Source organism: Sphaeramia orbicularis, chromosome 20 (assembly GCF_902148855.1).
Source record: "Sphaeramia orbicularis chromosome 20, fSphaOr1.1, whole genome shotgun sequence".
NCBI lineage: Eukaryota > Metazoa > Chordata > Actinopteri > Kurtiformes > Apogonidae > Sphaeramia > Sphaeramia orbicularis.
The window spans coordinates 23,433,487-23,453,022 of record NC_043976.1 but is presented as its reverse complement, the minus strand read 5'-3'; the positions used below and the strand labels follow the sequence as shown (position 1 = coordinate 23,453,022).

Genomic DNA, 19,536 nt, shown 5'->3' with positions numbered 1-19,536 from the left:
AAATGTCAGAAAACATCAAATTAGCAGCATTCAAAATGTTTTTACATCATAGTATATCAGTAAATACATGTTTATTTGCTTGTAAAATTAAATGCATGATGTCCTGCTGAGTGGACATTTTTGTAATTCCATGAAAAATAGGTTCATTAAAAAAAATCAATCTCATTGGGGGTTTTTTCCCCATGCCTATAAAGGAACAAAAACACTCAAGAAAAAAATCTTGACTGAGGTTCTCATAATTCGTGCATGAAAGGGTCAATTTTGATTTCTTTTTCAGGAGAATATTTTAAGAATACTTAGGTGCTACATGTACATGTACATGTACACACACACACACACACACACACACACACACAATTTTTAAACAGATTGTCTTCAGTAGCATTCCTGACTGCCCGCAGACCGTCCCTTACAGAGTCTTTGATCTGTGTGAGGGTGCTTCATGGTATGTGCTTCATTAAATAAAAATGCAATGGACAGTTCAGTTTAACATATAAATGCAAATACAGATTCTTCTTACATGGGACTTTAACATATTCTGTAAGCTTATAACTCGTCGAGGTGAATATTTCACATATGAATCCTCAGGGGATGGGACTTGTAGTGTTTGTTTAACTTAACATGTAACATTTTTCCTCAGTAGCTTTGAATATGTCTATGATGGGATATCACAGGTACTGTTTTTTGCATTTCGTTACTAACAATGTATATAATTTTGTTACTTTTGTTGCTAATAAAATATTATGAAATAAAGTTGTGGGCATTTGTCTCTTTTTTCATGAAGGTTGTGGGTATTTGTCTGCGCACCACAGAAAACATGTGTGTGAAAACGTGGGGAGAAACATGAAGAAAATAGTCCCGCTCGGATAAAAAACACTCATTAACCGACACCAAATTCTACTGACAATAAACCCAAACCTACAGTTTAAAGTTGCCGTGACTGTCGTTTCTTCTTAAAGGAAGACAAAATGAATACAAACTTACTGAATGAACCGGCTTCCGCCATCGGTTCCGTAAACAGTCAACGATGTGTCAGAGAGGCGACTCAGCAGCGCGGAGGGGTACGGGCATACGTTATGGGGACACCTAGAGGACAAAAGGGGAACTGCCCAGGGAATATTAAGGAGACTGAAGGGCTCTTGTAAATCAAGACATATTGTGATTTTAATATACGTCTCATCTGGTGGAAATTAACCCAAATGGAGAGTGCTTGCCTGTTCCAATCACCGCTGCTTTATAGTAGAGCTAATACTGAACAGATGTCCTATTTAATATGTAATTAGCAAAACAACAGCTAAATTCCTCCAATATTGCAAGCGAATGAATATAATATTAAACAGATGTTACACTAGTGTGTTTATATTTAAGGCTGTGTCTGAAATTAAACTTAAATGTCACAGAACCCTTAAACAGATCTGCATTAACACCACTGACCTGCACATGATGGGACTTTTATTGAGGGAGACTATTTTTCATTTAATTTTAATTTGAATTAATGGAGCTTTAACAGGCAGACCATTAGATGCTTCAGTGATCCTCCTCCAGGGAGATCTACCAGGTCTTGCTTTAAGACTAGAATAAGGTAGATGAACCGTTACAGAGTGTTCCCAGTTTTCTCTGATGCTACTCTGAGATTATGCTCTCTGTATTCTTTCTAGGAATGTGCAAGTTGGTGCTACACCGCGGCTGTTACATTCACATGGTGGATATTTTGTGGGCTGATTTAAGCATTTATTACATATCATTCTGCAAAATTCATGAGTTTGGGGGTTCTCAAACCTTGCAGAGGACGTGCTGTAAATAAGCTCTAAACATTTCTGGCAAAAAAAAAAAAACATAAATATAATGTATTACAGAAGAGTAGGCGATCAGTTAGTAACATAAAAAATAATATTGATAGCAATAGAACCTGAAAAAGAAAAGAAATTATGAGTAATGAGATCAAAATACTTTTTGAATCATCTAATGGTTCCAATCAATGATTTATATTGAATTAGTTGTAAACAGCAAACATAGAGTACACAGCCTCCCACTCAGTTAATACTTGAATGCACACAAAAAGAAACTCACTGAGACACAAAAACAGGTGCAGCAAAAATGCAGACACATCGCAGTATTATTGCAAATAAAGCAAAAGGCACACAGGTAAGCAAACATTATGAACACATAGTAGCAGTAAAGTGATGTTGTGCACCCTCCTCAACTGACACATTTCTGCAAAAAGCAGCATAAAGTGTCTCAATAAAGGCCACTGGATGAGCTTTGGTTCTCATGGGATGGATTTTACAGGTCTCTGAACTCTACTGTAGGGATGGACTCCATTCTTCGAAAAGATATTCCCTTATTTGGGGTTTTGATGATGGAGGTGGAGAGCTCCGTCTAACTTGTCAGTGAAACATCTCCCAAAGGTGTTCACTTGGATTGAGATCTAAAGGCCATAGCAAATGAGTCACAGTACTTTTTATACTCATCATTATTCACTGACCCTTTGTGCCTGATGTGTGTGTGTATGTGTATGTGTATGTGTGTGTGTGTGCGTGTGCGTGTGCGTGTGTGTGTGTGTGTATGTGTGTGTGTTATCCTGCAAAAGACCACTCCTATCTGCTGTTTCCCATAATTTGTCACCCGCCTGCATCATGAAACAGCTGTAGAAGCAGTGTAATGTGAGAAACCAAATCACTCTCAAGGTGAATCCACTCTGGAGGCTCCTTAAAACAACCATTCTCTCATCACTTCCCATTTGTTCTGTCTCCAGGACACACTGCGCGTCGATGGAAATGTCACTCCAACACACACTCACAATACCTTCAACATAGTTTTTGTGCAGACATGTGGGAAACCCACAGACACATGCATGCTATGCTCAGGTGCATAGGAAGTCATTCATTCTGCAGCCATGAATTATAAATACATCTATGAATAAATTCCAGGTTGAGTGCATTCTTCATTGGCAAGGTTTTTTTTCAAGGCCATACCACCTGAATGTTTGATCACATCTCCTGCTCTCTTAGTCTCCCTTCATCTATCAAACTAGTGCACTCTTTTACGTTCCATCAGTCGTCCTAATATTTACTATTTCCCGTTTCTTTTAGCCCCCTTTTGTACCTTTACCTTCGTCCCGGAGCTGTCATGTTTTTTTATGTGCTTATTAAATCCCTCTTTTCATCTCATTCCCATCTGAAATTTGAAAATATATTTTTCTTGTCTATGCAAAATGTGAGAAAGTAGTGAATGAGAGAAAAAGTAGTGAAGGGAACATAAACAATAAAGCTGTGATTCATTGCAAAACAGAAGAAAACATGATTAATTAACTCTTAAGGAATTAAACATCAGCCTGCAACCAAAAGCATACTGATATAAAATATTTAATAACTTTTGAGCCACTAATCTTATCAATACATTTTAATGATTCAGGTCAAATCAGTTTCTTAGCTTTTCAGCAGCATCAGACATGACCCATTTGGATGTTCAAGGGCTCCATAGTAAATAATTATTTACCAGTAAAAGACGTATAGTTTGACAAATGACAGTGGTTGTAGATACATGCTTTTAGCTCAGTTTATGATATATTTAGCAGATAGTATCACTTCGTCTTCAGTTTTCCCTGTTTTGATATAATAACATCAGGATTTACTCTGAGCTTTGATGAATTTTTTACATGATCAATAAATTAAACCATAAAGACCCAAACAACCACCAACGACCAAATCCATCCACTGATCTAAACTGCTTAATACCTGTTGACCCACTAATCCTATCAATACATGTAATTAATTGGTGTAAAATATAGTTTGTCATCTTTTCATGGTCATCAGATATGACCCATTTGGACGTTCAGAGGCTCTGTAGTGAACATAAAAATACCATCATCTTCTACAACATTAATTCACCAGTAAAACCCATGGAGTTGGATCAATGATAGCGGATGGACACACTGGGTTTATATTTAGATAATGATATATTTTGCTGAAAAAGGCAATTTTTCTGTAGTTTTCTCTGTTTTTGATTAATAACCTCAGCTTTAATTTGAGCTTTTATGAACATCCACATGATCTGTAAATTAAATATAGGAAAATACTTGATTTTCACTGAAAAAAACACAAAATACAGAAGCTAATATTATAATAAATGGTGATAAATCAGTTAACCCTTTACAGGGCACAAATAGTAATACTCTAAAATTCAACATTTCAGCATTAGTGTGTTATTGGAGGACATAACAAGACCTTATTACTTTTGAAAACATTTTCAAAATTTTTATTGTCATGTAGAGAAATCAAGGTCAATGAAGTTACCATATTTGGTTCCTTGCCCATAGGTGGCAAAGAAAAGAATCCAAAAAATAAATATATTAAAGAAAAACACATATAAGGTGAAAGGAACATGTATTTTAGAACATTAGAACATCACTTTTAGAATAATACAACAACATAAGTGTTGATTCAGACACCTGTTGACTGTTATAAACAACAGTTATAAGCTCATAAAATGATTTTTTTTTTTAAAAAATCACTAATATTCACTATTTACAGCTTCAAAATGTCTATGAAATTTCTCTGAATCATTGTGTAGTGTTGTGAAAACCAACACGCTTCTTGACCTCACTAAGGCAAAGGATTGGCCCCATATTTAATGTTTGTGGAAATGACCAAAAATAGTCACTTGCCCAATAAAGGGTTAAGAAAACTTGAATACAGAGAAAAACATTTTTTAGAACTGCCACAAAAGTATCACTGGGTCTTTATGGGTTAAATATAGTAAAATACTGGGTTCACTGAAAAATGCAAAATGCAGAGGACGATATTATAATGATTTGCAATAGATCACTCAGGAAATAGAAAAAAATCATCACCGCTAGGTCTTTCAGGGTTAATGACATACCTTACATTTAAATGTGAAATCATGTCATTCACCAGAAAGGATGAATATTTCATTTCAAATACCACCGTTTATCAGTGTTTTTTCTCATGTTTTTCTGGGCTGGCTTATGTCACGGAGTCTTTCAACCAAAGTAAAAAGACTCACATTGAATGCACAGCTTGAAAATGCTCACAGCTGGCAGATGGCTAAAGCGCAGAAAAACACTGTTCCCAAGAAGTGAACCTCAGCCAGGCATTCATTTTGCTGTCCTTCTTTCCACTGTGCAAGGTAATAATAGAAGTATCAAAATCTCCTGCCAATTGCTTTTTAATTATCTCTTTGTGGAACATTATGGTTGGTCTCTAGGTTTTGGCTATCTACTGTGTGCAGCTAATTACCTTCATTATTTGAAACATCAGGACCGGTAGCGCTGTTGCCAGTTTCTCACCTGCCTGAAATTGCGAGGAGGTGTTGGGTCATGAACAACAGTGTTAGTTACCAGAGGTGAAATGATTACTGTGCTCAGTCATTTCGTCCAAATTTACCACCTGCCGGCAAACTTTACAACAAGGAAGTACCGGTGTGGATGTTTTTGTATTTCATTTGCTCTTCAAGGTCATACCGCAGCGAAGAGAGTGTGTTAGTCTTCAGTTCAATTTAATATCCCCTATCAGTGCATGCACGGGTCACATTATTATCCACCTCACCCCAGGCAGAATACAACTGTTACTGTGACAGATAATAAAACAAAAAAAGAGGCAGACTATAACTGACATGCAAATGCACTGTTTTTCTCTCCCTACTTTTAATATCATTACCCTAACTTCTTTCTGTCACTTCGCTTTCACCTGTTCATTTCTCTCAATAATGCACTTTCCCTTTGTCTCTCCTTTATTCTTTTTTATCTGTCCACACCTCACATCCCGGCTGCCGTTTTCCCACTCTCTGCATCTCTTTTGTCGCTTCCTTCAGCTTTACGTCGTCCCATTATGCCTGTCTGCTCATTTCCATCAACCTCCTTGGTTTTCTATTCGTGCAGCAACATTTCATTTCTCATTTTAATTTGTTTTTAGGTTTTATAATTTGAAACGGTTGAGGGATTTTACAGCTCAGCCGAGTTTGGGGTCAACTCCTCGCACCGGCTACTTCTGAAGAAGTAGGTGTAGGGGGGTATGTGTGCAGCGGAATTAGTCATAAGTAGGCCATTTTTCTTTTTTATCTGCCAATGATGACGACCTATTTTAGTGGGGAAATTAACAAGACATAAGGGCAACTGGGGAGAGGCAGTTTTCACATGTTTTTTGAAGTTATATTTTCTGTTACAGTTAACTATCGGGCAAAAACAGCAGTTCAATGAGGTGCTTGGAAGGGTCTTTCGCTCTCACTGCTAACAAATGGCCCTTGGTGGAAAGAGACAGGAATTAAATTACTCCAGATGTACCCGAGCTCTGAGGAATGGGTCACTAAGAACAAGGAGAGTATATTACAGGTGGTGTCGAAGTTGAGGCGGCTGTTCTCTTAAGGTTCCCCGCGTGAGCAAGAGGGTGATTATGGACATCTCAGCAGCTTCTTCCCTGTGGCATTACCTTGCTGTTCTTAATCCCCCCAGAGGCCTCAGCTCATAAATCCAGCTGGATTTCTTTTGGTCACGATATCATTGCCTAAGGGCAGGTGTCCCTCACCTGCCAGTCCAGAAGCAGGGATAAACACCGTCCTTGAGTGTGGGATGGCACCATTTCTGCAGCTAGAATAAACTCATATCTGTTCAAGAGGCCAACAGATGTACTCTTAGAGGGGACTGGAGCTGGTAGCCGAGTGCTGGGCAGCCCTTTTTTTTCCCCACATGAAGCCAAAAAGAAGCCCTTGGGGTTATTAATCACTCATGCCTCTGATTCTACATATCTGTCCTACAGGGACTGGCAACCTGCCTGGGTATACATTAGTGAATGATGTAATATAGATTTAAGATGCATGAATGGTGATAAGGTTGGAGCCTGCCATCCAAAAAATGAATATTTCCGGTGGTGTATGTAACAACCCTGAGGCAGGTTTCTGTGAAGGCTCATATCACAAGTTGGAGCACACCCTTTGTCACCTAAGGGCAGATAGAGAGGAGCCAGACCAGACTGACCTCCTTCAAAGTGCTGGAGCGGCCCATGGGGGTGCTGCTGTGGGCCCTGCCAGGCACTATGAGAGATGATACAGATGGTGTTGAGCAACGCCACTGGGGAGGAGATTTCTGAGCTCCCTGCGATGTAGATACCAACAGAAACTGGGGTTTGGCAGAAGAAAGTGGGTAAACTCTCAGTGCATCTCATCTGTGTTATTTTCTGCAGACAGAGAGCGGTGCTTGTACGCAGCATGTGGGAAGGTCAGGAAGGCAGAGCAGCACAATCTTTGATGTGGATTCCATGTTGATATGATTGAAATACTTGTAAAAAAAAAAAAAAAAAAAAGTAATACCTGCAAAGATGCACTGCCACAAAACAGTTCATGAACCGATCAATTGGTCCAATATGGTTAAACATATCCTCAAATGTAAAGTAAAGATTTGAACCTCATATCAGAAACTAACATCACACTGAGAACAGGAGTTGCTTAAGCGCACTGGGACTCTCTGGAAAGGTCAAGTATCGTTCAGCTAGGTGAATGTTAGAAAATAACCCAGAAGTGTTGCTCACTTTTCACCGTTTACAGACAACATGTATTTTAATAGACCTCAGTGTTCTACGAAAAAAAGATCTGAGTAGGCGTCATGAGGCATATGTGCTGCATTCTTTATGTAAAGAGATCAGTGCGCTATTGAATTTTCTGTTTTGAAACCAAGTTTCCCACATGGGTGCATGCACAATATAAGGATGAGTGCTTAGGTCGTGGGCAATGTTAAAAGGGATGGTTTCGGCCTGCCTTTGGGTGAAGAAACTATGTTTTGTCTTGAAATAGTCATGGGGAAATATGTTTAGGGCCTGTGCAATTAAATAAATATATAGAATACTGGGAAGGGTTTGGCTGTTTGTATTTCATTGCCAGTGACTCTTGTTGCTTCTGCTGACATCATGGTTTTCTGGTAGTTCTATGAAAATGTTGTTGTGAAAAGAATATAAAGAAAATCAAATCTATCATATACATAGTCTGGCCCCAAAAAATGCCCCCGACTAGAGACAGGTAAAAGCCTTAGATTGAAAAAGTACTGCGATGATTAAAATGTTTCAGAAGGCAGCAAGTTATTTAACCCATAAAGACCCAAACATCCACCATCAGCCAAAGTCATCTACTGATGTAAAATGTTTAATAACTTCTGAAAAACTAAACCTATAATTAAGTGTATATAAGTGGTGTAAAATGCAGTTTGTCATATTTTCATGGTCATCAGATATGACCCATTTGGATGTTCAGAGGCTCCATAGTTACCGTGGAAACACAGACATCTTCTACAACATTGATTCACCAGTAAAACCCATGGAGTTGGATCAATGACAGTGGATTATGTTCAGTTATTGGATGGATGGATGGATGGATGGATGGATGGATGGATGGATGGATGGATGGATGGATGGATGGATGGATGGATGGATGGATAGATAGATAGATAGATAGATAGATAGATAGATAGATAGATAGATAGATAGATAGATAGATAGATAGATAGATAGATAGAGAGAGAGAGAGAGAGAGAGAGAGAGAGAGAGAGAGAAGCTTTATTATAGACCCATGGTCCACATTAAAAAGCAAACAGATATTGATATTTTTGCTGAAAAAGTCACTTCTTCAGTTTTCTCTGTTTCTGATATAATATTCCTCAACTTTAATCAGAGCTTTTATGAACATCTACATGATCAGTAAATTAAATATAGAAAACACCTGATTTTCTCAGAAAAAAATGCAAAATAAAGAAGATAATGCTACAATAAATGTTGATAAACACTTAAAAAGGTTACATAAAAGGGAAAAAAATATTTGGGAGCTGCCACAAAAGTGATGATGGGTCTTTATGGGTTAACCTCTATTGATGCTGTGAGAAGCCTCTCATTTCTTAAAAGGATTATCTGTAGTATTGGAGCTGATGGAGGTCATGTAGCAGAACACACTTAACCACCAATGAAACAAAATTGTGTAAAGAAGACAGCGACAGTAAAAGCACAGATCATCTCTGTTTTCTGTACAGTTTGTGTTGTCATTATCTGCACTAAAGATCTGTTTGGAACCGTCCAAAACAAGGTCAGAACTGTCACAGTTTAATCTGAACCATGGATCAATAAATAGCTACTTAGCAAAGATAATAACATCACATAATAACTTTATACCTTCATCATAAAATTCACCTGCGTGGAAGAAATGTAGCAATGTCAACATCAATCCAAAACATAACTGCTTCTAGAAACTTCAAAAATTGCCTTAAAATTGTATTATTAAAACTTGGGTGAATAATAATAACAGTGAACCATCATCTCTGAAGAAAAAATATGCTCGAAGAAAAATATGAGATTCCAATCTTAGTTCTCAGACTTGCTTGTTTTTGTTTGTTTGCTCATATTATTTTTTAAACTTCTACAGCAATATATTCCACTGTAGATTTACCACCATTCTGAACTGTACCATATGCGAAAAATAGGAAAAATGAAGTGTGTCATACCCAAACACAATGACCACAAAGTTTGCATTTGCAGTTTCATTTAGACATCATTGTGCAGTGGAAGCCAGAAAATGTATGAGTCGAGGATGATGAAGAGACCAACATTTTTTTCAAAGTACTCCTGACAGAAATGTTGATTAACCCTTTATCAGGCAAGTGACTCTTTTTGGTCATTTCCACAAACATTAAATATGGGGCCAATCCTGTGCCTCAGTGAGGTCAAGAAGCATGTTGGTTTTTATAACACTATACAGTGATTCAGAGAAATTTTATAAACATTTTGAAGTTGTAAATAGTGAAAATAAGTGATTTTTGTCAGTTTATGACCTTATAACAGTCGTTTTATTGCATATGTGTACTTTTTAGCAAGTGCTGTTCGGATGTTTTATGGCAGGAGGAGGTAGACTAACAAGCTAAGGTTGAAATTTCGAATTTCAGAGTGGTTCAATGAGTGCCCTATAAAGGGGTAAGACTGATGAAAAAATCAAATCTGAATAACATGTAGGGAGACTGAGACATTTTCTTACATGGATTGGCCACTATAGAGTCCAGACCTGAACCCCACTGAGACTTTTTGGGATGTGCTGGAGAAGACTTTACCTAGTGTTCAACTGTCAATTCATTAATACAAGATCTTGGACAAAATCTTGGGGCGGCCGAGGTAGAGTGGGTTGTCCAATAACCAAAGGGTTGGCAGCTCGAATCCCGCTCTGTCCTAGCCATGTGCTGTTGTGTCCTTGTGCAAGACACTTCACCTTCCTTGCCTCCAGTGCTGCTACTGTATGAATGCATATGAATGTTCGGCGGTGGCCGGAGGGGCCGCTGGCGCAAAAAGGCAGCCATGCTTCTGTCTGCCTGCCCCAGCTGTGGGTACAGATGTGGTTTACCACCAGAGTGTGAATATGTGAGTGAATGAATAATGGATCCTCTGTACGCACTTTGAGTATGCGTTCATAGGAGCTCTATAAATATAATCCATTATTATTATTATTATTATTATTATTATTATTATTATTATTATTAAAATCTACACAATGACATGAACTTGTATGAATTTAAAGAAACTTGATCATCGTATTAGTATGAATTTGCTTTAATTTAAAGTAACTTGTTCACTAGATTTATGAACTTTCATGAATTCAAAGTAATTTGATCATTGCATTTGTATGTATTTGCATGAACTTAAAGTAACTTGATCACTGTATTTATATTAATTTAAAGAAATTTGATTACTGTACTTGTATGAACTATTATGTATTTAAAGACACTTATACTTATTTAAAAGTTACTGATAACATGAGATAATTTGCATGACGATGCATGTCTGATGAAGGGCTATGGCCCGAAACGTCACTAATGTGGTGAATAAATATTTTTTGGGAGCTCACAGGTTGTGCGGACCTTATCTAATTCTTTCATTCACTATTTTTTGGGGTTCTTGCACACCTTTTAGCAACTGGATGTGCATGTCATCACCTCTTTTCACACAAAATCTACACAATGCCATAGCGAACACATGCCATAATAAAAGTTACAATCAAATCTATGAAATTTAAGAGTGTCATTTACAATTGAGAGGATCCTTTATGAACAGATATAGTGTCTGATATATTATTGCCTCCTATAATTAATGTTATTGAATTCACATGTAATGAAGTACTTTATTAATTTCATTTCACTCATCAAAATCTATCTGCCTTTCGTGCGTCTCCCTCTTTCACTTCTTCCTGCCATACCTCTACTTCACTTGTCCCTTAAAACGCCATTGATCCATCTCTCCCTCGCCTGCCCAGTCTCTGGGGTTCAGTGATGTCTAAACACACAGACCGACAGAAACTCTGACACCGAATCAATCAGTTTAATGAATGAAGTGTCTTCTGACTCTCCACTGCCATTTCTCCGACAGACTCGTTGTAGAACCTTTCCTATCTTATAATGTGTTTTTCTTTTTTTGTTTGTTGCACTTCAAGTCATTTCTTTATACCCTTTTATTGTCAGTGCTGTTAACCTGAAATTCCCACAGTCAAATGTAATCTCTTCCTCTTGCAAACTTCAAGTTTTTGTATTCATGTGTGAATCTCTCCTTGGAATTAGACAATTATCTGACAGCATTTCATTGGTACAACAAAATAAAACAGGCCTTTGTATCTCTAGTGAAGGTTGTACCTCTTATTACATTGTTAGACGTGTGGAGTCTAATATATTCTTTTATAGTGATTGGCATACTGCAGCTGATTGTATATTAATGTAAGGATTAGAGATGGGATCTGGGATTTGACCCCTATCAGTTTTAATAGGCACTGGAGCAGGTTGATGTTGCACAATAATGAATGCTCTAATATTGTGATGTTCAGCACTGAGAAAAAGTCAAAGCATTGTCTCAAAATGCAAGACCTAACAGTGGAGTCACATCATAAGATCCTACTTATGAGGGCAGCCGTGGCTCAGGAGGTAGAAAGTGTCGTCTAATAAGTGAAGGGTTGGCAGTTCAAATCCCGCTCTTTCCTACTCATGTGCTGTTGTGTCCTTGGGCAAGACACTTCACTTCACCCTCCTTGCCTCCAGTGCTGCTACTCATGTTTGGTGGTGGTTGGAGAGTATGTGTTCATAGAAAAACGCAATATAAATCTAATCCATTATTATTATTAGAAGTGACAGAATAAGGTCTACAACATAATCATGACACCAGACAGGTTACAATCTGGATACAATCTGGAACTTCCCAAACCAAAAACGAATTGATTGAAAAATTCTGTCATTTACAGGGCCTCCAGTCTATGGAATAAGTTACCTTCATACATCAAACACATGAAAAGGTTACATTCATTTAAAAAAAACAAAAACAAACAAACACTCAAACAGGAACTACTCAAGGAAATACAGTAATGCAAATGATTGTTTTGACTCTCGCAATCCAAGTTGCTGTAAAGCTATAAGTTTAAATGTTTTAAGATTTATGTGTTGAGATGAACTTTTTAGCTGTAAACTTGTTTTTATTTATGTATTTATTTTGTAACTGTATTTGTATTTTAACAGACCCCAGGAAGAGTAGCAAGGCAAGGCAAATTTATTTGTATAGCACAATTCATACACATTGTAATTCACAGTGCTTTACAAAAATGGAAAAGAGACAGGTTAAAAACACACAGTTACAATTAAAACATAATCAGTAAAACATAAATAATAATCAATTAAAATAAAGTAAAAGAGTGCAGATAGAACACTTTCAGTTGTTCTATGCACAGCTGAACAGAACCGTTTTCAGCCTGGACTTAAGCTCCTAAGACCAGGAAATGTCAGCAAAGTACAAGCTTTTTTTGTTTTTTATCAAATAAGTGCCTATATTGGAAACATCATGATGCAACAGTTTTTTCAGATGCAGTTTTCAAAATTTTTATGGAATGCCCTTTGTGATGAACAATTTTCTTTTCTTTTCTTTTCTTTTCTTTTCTTTTCTTTTCTTTTCTTTTCTTTTCTTTTCTATTTTCTTTTTTTTTTTTGTATAAAGTTGTGAAACCTGTCCACAAATGCGGACAGAAAACCCATATCTGGGTCTTAGGTGGTTAGACATTGTAAAAATAGAGGCCCGTCTCATGTCATCAGGAAGACTGTTCCACAGTTTAGCTGCATGGAACTGAAATACAGCTTCATCATGTTTAGTTCTGACTCTGGGCACCAACAAAAGACCAGTATTTCATGTACAGAACATGTTTGAACCACAAGAATGATGACATTCTTGTGGTTCAAACACGTTCTATACATGAAATACTGCCACTATGGTGGAAGCTAATGGGGATCCGTATAAACAATAAAACAATAAACTTACATGAGACTGTGATGATGCGCCTTGGTTGTTCATTCATTCATTTTCTGAACCCGCTTTATCCTCACTAGGGTCACGGGGGTCGCTTGGAGCCTATCCCAGCTACATAGGGGCGAAGGCGGGGTACACCCTGGACAAGTCGCCAGTTCATCGCCTTGGTTGTGAAAGGGGAAAAAAAACATCAGAGGGTAAATCGATGTGAAGCTTTTTGTAGTCCACAGCTGACTTTATTTTAGTGGTCATATGCACAAAAAGGTTGACTCTAATTACTTTCTTGTCTTTTTAATGGAGTGTCTTGCGTCGGCTCCAGCATTATCAATAATTAAAATGCATAAAGAACAGTACTCCGAACACCCACTGCTGTCTTACAGGATGGCTGTTGATAATTCCCGTGTTTTCCTTGGCTTTTTGTGTCTTTCATTGGTGAAAAAATACATAAAATCTTCTTAGGGTATCTTTTTTGTCACTGGATGGAACAGTGAAATCTCAGGAGAGATCTCTAGGTGTTACTTTGGTGTGTGCTAGCAGTCTCTGTGGGATGTTCTTCATATTGTCAGTGTTTGAGTACAGACCAGTGTGTTACATTTTGCTTGCTTTTCAGACCTCAACACACAGCTGCGACATGGTGACTTTACTATAAAAGAACATGTGAGCAAACAGAACAGAGTGAAAAGATGACATTGGATCAGGAATTACTTTTCATTTCAGACAGGATACAAACTGGAGGAGAAAATGGGCACAAAACACATTTTGTGGATTGGACAAAGCAGCTCCTTCTAAATAGTGGAAAGGATAACAGCCTATTGAAATGATGCTATCTTCGCTGAACAATGTGTTTTTGTGTGGATATAAGTTGGTCATTTTTCCCGTGGCATCCCAAAACCATTTTAGGTTTATGCAAATTTAAATCCTAAGTCACTGCGGCACTACCGGACGGCCATAAGTAAAAGTAAGAAAGATTTTCAAATGGTTCCAGGTCCAGGTGGATTATATTTCAGAACATGGAATAGACAGATGTCAGAGTCACTTTCTGAAGGCTTTTATGAAATGATACAAGGTTTTTGCCCTGAGGCACATTCACACTTCCTTCCCATCATACCAAGAAGCTGCTAAGTCCAAATACAGTACTGACTTTTACTACTGGAATCTGAGTGAAGCAGATGAGGGTCAAGTGTCTTGCCCAAGGCCACTTTTAAATGACACCTTTTCAACCCGGATAAAGAAACGCTTCTCCTCTTCCTCGGTCCAGATTTCCACACCTTGTCCAGGGGATTCGAACTGGTAATCTTCTGGTCCCAAGCTTGGCTCTCTAATCTTCTGGTTAGTGCTGCCCAAATTTATGCGGAAAAAGTATCGGGTAAAGAGCTGGGACCTGTGAAATCCTCTCACCTCAGCACCAGGGAGAACTCATGACAGAACGGCAATGTAATAACTTCTCTTCATAAAACATGTCTCTGGGCCACGGCTTAAATCTTCAATCAGTATGTGCTCATACAGATTGAGCTTTAAATTCAGCAAAGTATGAGTTTTTAGCTTAGTTTAGGAGGTTCTTGAGATTACACAGCTTGTGAATGCTGCCTTCAGTCTGCATCCACACCAATGTGTTCTACTTCAGCACACAATGAGTAAGAAATTACAGCGTCACTGCAAAATTAATGTCAGAGAAAGAAACACAAAGCTCATTTAGAAGATGCAGACCCAGACAAAAAAAGTTGTATTTAGTGTTTGTTTCCATCTGAACAATGTCGTTTACTTAATTTGTGGAGGACAATAAATGAACTTGTGTTTTTCTCTCAAATGCACAACACTTAAACATACATATAATATAAAAACTCCGCTAAAAGTTTCTGTCAGTACTTACCCATTAATACAAACTTCAGTGTTATGTTTGCACCATTTTATTTTTCACTTGTCCACTTAATAAACACTATATACAGTAAATAATCTGATAGGATTTTTCTTTTAGGTTTGTTTGTGTGGTGTTTGTTTGGTTTCAGTGTTTTTCATCTCCATCAGGAAAAAGTAATTCAGCGTAGCTTTTGTTTCTGTGTAATTTGCTTCTGCTGCTGTTTGGATGTTTGTGTCAAGTCTGTCAATAAAAAGTACTCAAACATAAATCAGATTTAACAACCCAATGGATTTTTTTCACCAGGTTTTAAGAACTTAAATCAATGACACAGTTGCATTTGGTTAGTATTTGTTGTAAGACCTGATTTTGGTAAATTAGTCTCAAGTGCAGACAAACTGTTAAAAAGAACAAAGACAAATGAAGAAACTGCAGTGTTGGTTGGAGCACAAGTTACTCAACTAAATCAGCAAAAGTGAAAGAGTTTAGATCTTTTATTTTCTTTAATTTTCCAAACTGAACAGGTTAGTGGGTTGCTATTTCTTATTTGTTTTGCAAAATCAAAAACTGTAACCATCTGAAAAGAACTTTAACTCAAATGTCCATGCATTTCTTCTAACACTTAAAACCCACTTCCTTTTTTCTTTTCTTTTACATTTGTTATAAACATTAAAAATTCTGACAAACAGATGGGAAGAAGGCAGGACTTTACTACAGCTTTACTATTTGTCCAAAATACAGCTTACAGTGAAGACAGGACAAACATCCAGAGTGCAAAATAAGGAAGCAACAAAGAAAGGAAGCTAAGAAAGAAAGGAGAGAGAAAAAAAAATCTTTTGTGAGATATAGAGGAATAGATTACTCTGTATGGGCTGCTGCCGGGGCTGGATTTTACCTACAAGCAATCTTCCTGGAGAGTGCCTAACTGTGTGTGTGTTTGTGTGTGTGTGTGTGTGTGTGTGTGTGTGTGTGCGTGCGTGCGTGCGTGCGTGTGTGTGTGTGTGCGTGCGTGTGTGTGTGGGTCTGTGTGAGTTTGTTTGCGTTGAAGTCTGCTTTGTGTAGTCTCTCGGGGTAGCTCTTTTATCCCTGACTATGACATACCACACACATGCAGCCTTTGCTCACACTCTTTCTCTTTTTACACTTTCTATCTCTCAAATGCAAAAACACACAATTTCTTGCATCAGTTCTGACACTAGATGCGTGTCCATTCAGCTGTTTATCCTCGCTTTGAATTTCTGTATGAAAAAAGTCCAAGTGGATATGCTGAAAATATTTTTTACACCTGGGAGAAAAGAAAAAGTTAATCTATCAATAAAAGGTTAATGCGATAGTGCATTGGGAGTAGATTTATGCATAATTATGTCTGTGAATGTGTGGACCTATAATGTTGGAACAGTCACTGTATAAGTGAAAAAAAAATTTAAAACTGCAATGAAATATCATCACGTATTAAGACTTGAAGAGACAAATTCAGAGACAGCTCTAGATAATTTTACATGGCGTGGCAAGAGGTCTTTGCAGGATAGTATGGGATGATCATACATGTAAATCTATAATGTCAAAATATGTACAGATTATCCCTTTAAAACAAACTTTGCATATTTTGCATTGATTAATAAATTTTTTTGCATTTCTCTGCAATACAGTGCAATGACATCCTCAAATTAAAATCACAACTCTTTATCCTAAAGACCCTAAAGATAGAATTAGGTAATTTTTCAATATTTAACCCTTTCACGTATACAGGTCACTACATTGGACAGCTATTCTACAGCTGTTCTCTTGTATATTCATGGATTTTTTTTTTTTTTTTAATTTTTTTAACACATATCTGTATTAAAGTATTAAGACACTACATATCTTTTCTGACATGAATTGGTAACATTATGTAAATCTCCCCTGAGCATAAATCCCCAGAATCACAAGCCCTCCCCATAGTTTTCACACAATTTATCAGTAAATACATGTTTCTGTGTGTCAAAAATTAAATGTGTGGTGTCCAGCTGAGTGGACATTTTTGCAACGTCATGAAAAATAGGTTCATAAGAATTTTTTTTTCATTATTTTTTTTTTTTTAATGAATTTTTCATTTTATTTTATTTTTATTTTATTTATTTATTTTTCAGAAGAAAATTTTCAATCACATTTTTTTCATGCCTAAAGAGGAATAAAAACACTCAGGAAAAATTTTGATTAAGGTTCTCATAATTTGTGCATGAAAGGGTTAAAGTAGAAATAGTTGAAAAGTAGAATTTTCATGTAACTTGCAAGAAGACACAGATAGATATGTATCTCCTTTAAAGGAGCTAAATGTAATATCTGTACATTCAAATATCAGATATGGCCTAAAAGTGTCATTAGATTGATCAGAATAGAGTCCTGAAGGTATGTCTAAAATCCCAGTGTACTAAATTGTAGATGTGTGCACTGAACAGATTCATATCAACAGCTCAGCAGAGTAATTCGACCACTAGAGGGAGTAGTGAGTCACTCTGCTGGTCTCCCATGGTGAGGAAAACTAAACCACTGAAGGTTTAACCAAAGCGTCGTGATGAAATGGGATGGGAACCACTAAGAAATGACTTTTAGAGTCAAAGAAAGTGACAAAGGAATAAAAGCTAAAAACACCGTTGTTTTCACCACTAGATACAGCTCTAAACGAAAAGAATAGAGTTTGATGCTGAAATCACATAGTTTGTTATTTGATTGTGAGACTCATGAAGGTATAACGTTATTAGGCTATGCAGGTTATTTTCTTTACCAAGTTGCTGTTTGTTAACTCACAGTTCAGACTAAACTGTGACAGTCCTGACCCTGTTTGGACGATTCATAAACAGATCTTCAGTGCAGCTACTGACAACACACACCATACAGAAAATGGAGGTGATTTGTGGTTTTATTATCGCGCTCATTTTGTCTAAAAACCAAGCTAAGCTAACAGCGCTGTAATGTAAACTATCAGCTGATACAGTAACATTCATGAGTATTCTAAGACAGTGTTATTTTGAACTTCTGTCAAAATAACTGGCTGGGTTTTTCATACGAAGGAAAAAACTGGTACAGATGTGTGTAGAATTAAAAAATGAGCTTTATACTTTATTCAGTGGGATACAGTCTGTGGTACGTAGTATTGATTCATTTGTGGTTTTGGTAGCTGTAGGTGTGTTCTGGTACGTGACTTACTGTTGCTGTTGAATGTTTGGAATATCAACTTAACCCTTCTAATGTCACTCACATTAAATATGTTGAGGTAAGGAATATTGGTAAGCAAGAAAAAAAATTGATAAAGAAGATAATGTATTGTTGACATTGTTATGCAGGTTTTATAAGGCAGGTAATGTAAATATAGGGAATGTAAATTACAATAAATTCATGAAATATATGTTCTTGCTAATTCATATAGCTGCTTTTGAAGTTGAAAGTGATAAAAAGTTAATATAAGCTGGATTTGAAGCTGGATTTTTATGAGATGGAGAGGATAATGTCCTCAAGTAAAATAACTCAGTTCTTTTTATTTTTTACTTGTTGTGAAAAGGGGAATAGGACATTTCTTAGAGCCTTCAGTGGCTTGTGTGTATTGGCTGTAATGTGTTTCCTGAGGGCATGAATCAGAAAGGATTTTGGAAGAATTTTAAGCCATGTACTGTATGAAAATCACTTGAAACCCCCCAAAAATCAATAAGTCTATATACATGGTGTGCAGGGAGGCTATAACTCAGAGGCCTCAGGCTTCACCCGATCATCTGACAATATGTGTGAATCCCAAAAGTTCAGGGTTGAGTTAGTTTAAAATAAATGAAGGCTATAAATTTTTTGAGCAACACCAAATTATGATCAAGTTAAGAGCTTATTTATTGAACAAGAAGAAAAACTAGCAAGTTAATGGTTAAATGTGACAATATGCTGCATTAATTACTTGTTTCCATATGTTCATTAACAGTTTGGTGCTTGTTTCATGATTTGCCCTGTGGGTGTCTAAAGCAACATGATACACACAAACACACAGTTTTTTTTTTCTCTCTAGTGGTACAACAGATGCTTTTGTGTCTGATTTTGTGCCTGATTTTGTGCAATATAAATGAGAAAAACAACCATGCAAAGAAATGTCTGACTGACTGGCTGAGTGCGAGGCTGGCTGGCTGTTTGGTTTTCTAATTCATGAGGTAATTGCTGACTGACTGGCTTGCAGGAGGGAAGCTTTGTTGCCTGGCAGATTGGCTGGCTTGATTGACAGACTTGCCTGCATTGCTTACTGGCTCACTGCTGAGGTGATGCAGCAGCAACTAAAGAATTACAATGCTCTATAGCAGAGGAAAAAAATCAATAGCCATTCAGGACGTGTAAATAAAAAGCAGCTTTTACAGTATTTTA

The 19,536-nt window shown here is 37.1% G+C and overlaps 1 protein-coding gene across 3 annotated transcripts in view; it reads right to left on the bottom strand.

Annotated features, from left to right (window-relative positions):
• The window catches only part of tpk1 (thiamin pyrophosphokinase 1), a 70,050-nt gene extending 69,010 nt beyond the window's left edge, over positions 1–1,040 (bottom strand). For 2 of the 3 annotated variants that reach the window (XM_030123853.1, XM_030123855.1), the window contains exon 1: positions 985–1,040. The gene's annotated coding sequence lies outside the window, so the exon portion shown is untranslated. Of the gene's footprint in view, positions 1–922 lie in introns of all 3 variants that reach the window. The other variant, XM_030123854.1, reaches the window with a different exon arrangement.
• Between the last annotated feature and the right edge of the window lie 18,496 nt (positions 1,041–19,536).